Below are 2,509 nucleotides of genomic sequence, written 5' to 3' on the forward strand. Positions count from 1 at the left end.
CTCTCTCTCTATTATTATTATTATTGTTATTATTATTATTATTATTTTATTGGTAATGTTGTGTTATTATTATTATTTCCTATCCTGTTCTCCTCTCCTTCTCTCCCCCTCTCCTTTGGGGTGGGGCAACTACACTCGGGAGGAGTCGCACCCTCCCCAACTCAACTCCACCAGTGGGCACCCCCACTGCTCATACTCCCCACTGAATCCATGGGGTCTTCATTGAGTCAATGGGGACGCTCCCCCTATGGGCATTCCCACTTCTATGTCATTGAGCCCGCTGGGCCTTTATTGAGTCAACGGGGATGCTCCCACTATGGGCACTCCCACTTCTATGAATGATGCTCATTGATCCTGCTGGGACTTTATTGAGTCAATAGGGACGCTCCCCCTATGGGCATTTGCACTTCTATGAATGATGCTCATTGAACCCGCTGGGTCTTTATCGAGTCAACGGGGTCGCTCCCCCTATGGGCATTCACACTTCTATGAACGATGCTCATTGATCCCGCTGGGTCTTTATTGAGTCAACGGGGACGCTCCCCCTATGGGCATTCACACTTCTATGAACGATGTTCATTGAACCCGCTGGGTCTTTATTGAGTCAACGGGGACGCTCCCCCTATGGGCATTCACTCTTCTATGAATGATGCTCATTGAACCCGCTGGGTCTTTAGTGAGTCAACAGGGACGCTCCCCCTATGGGCATTCACTCTTCTATGAATGATGCTCATTGATCCCGCTGGGTCTTTATTGAGTCAATAGGGACGCTCCCCCTATGGGCATTCACTCTTCTATGAATGATGCTCATTGAACCCGCTGGGTCTTTAGTGAGTCAACGGGGATGCTCCCCCTATGGGCATTCACTCTTCCATGAATGATGCTCATTGATCCCGCTGGGTCTTTATTGAGTCAATAGGGACGCTCCCCCTATGGGCATTCACTCTTCTATGAATGATGCTCATTGAACCCGCTGGGTCTTTAGTGAGTCAACGGGGATGCTCCCCCTATGGGCATTCACTCTTCTATGAATGATGCTCATTGATCCCGCTGGATCTTTATTGAGTCAATAGGGACGCTTCCCCTATGGGCATTCACTCTTCTATGAATGATGCTCATTGAACCCGCTGGGTCTTTAGTGAGTCAACAGGGATGCTCCCCCTATGGGCATTCACTCTTCTATGAATGATGCTCATTGATCCCGCTGGGTCTTTATTGAGTCAATAGGGACGCTCCCCCTATGGGCATTCACTCTTCTATGAATGATGCTCATTGAACCCGCTGGGTCTTTAGTGAGTCAACGGGGATGTTCCCCCTATGGGCATTCACTCTTCTATGAATGATGCTCATTGATCCCGCTGGGTCTTTATTGAGTCAACGGGGACGTTCCCCCTATGGGCATTCACACTTTTATGTATGATGCTCATTGAACCTGCTGGGTCTTTATTGAGTCAATGGGGACGCTCCCCCTATGGGCGCTCTCACTTCTAAGAATGATGCTTATTTTTACTCTTCCTTCTATAGGTTCCAACCTATTGTCCTTCATGAATTCTGCCCCGACCTTGTGGACAGGTAGCCATCTTGGTACATCTGGCACTCCAGCACCGGATAGCCACCAACCATTCTTTCCCCGCTGGGACGCCTCCTTCCTTGGCCACGCTGCTGGCTATGCCACTGGCCAACCTGGATCATTCCAAGACTCCGCCTTTAGTCCTCTCCTCACCCCTCCCACCTGTTCTTGGAAAGGTCGTGGAGGCCATCAGATTGGGCGCCTCCGTAGACTTCCATGATCTGCTAATGGACAATGTTGCCCTATGACAGAGGGTCGTAGACTCTGGACCACTGAGCGGCCCTTCTCTCCGCCTCAGAGAGATTGGGGACGTAGAGACCTGGCTTCATTGCTCTGACCTTCGGGGCAGCCAAGGTTAATTGCCAGGGGTCAGGAGAACTAATGGCCTACGGCCAGATCATTCTAAACTTGGGTCATGAACACGGGGGGTTGGCATACGACACTTCTGTCAGCTCCGAGGGCAGGCCACGACCTCCCATGAATGGAGCTGAATTTGTCAATGCTCGCTGCAAATGTTCTCCAGGCGGCTGGGCAGCTTGCTGGCTCTGCCAGTCGCATGATCATCGCAATGACTGTCCCCTGGCCCCTCCCACCACTCCGGCAGATTGACGCCCCCACCCATACAGACTGAGTGATGAGGTCGGCCAAAGATTTAGCTGGGCAACAGGCTGTGCTTCATCCTAATGCAGGTTTAGTCAAAAATGTTGGTCATGTGGGCTGGCCAATCATGGGGCCTCTGCCTGCAAATGCAAACTGGAGAATGGCAAGCCTGACTACCAACAGCTGACTCTGCCATTGCCTATATCTGGCCATGTCCCCTGATTTCAATTAACAACCTAAAGGACTATGACATCATTGATCTAATTAATTAGAATGATTATTTCAGCTATTTTTCATTTGAATTCTGTTGTTCAATTGTGTTGCCTTTGATTCTTTCAA

This window comes from Amphimedon queenslandica, unplaced genomic scaffold (genome assembly GCF_000090795.2).
Source record: "Amphimedon queenslandica unplaced genomic scaffold, v1.1 AMPQUscaffold_13447, whole genome shotgun sequence".
NCBI lineage: Eukaryota > Metazoa > Porifera > Demospongiae > Haplosclerida > Niphatidae > Amphimedon > Amphimedon queenslandica.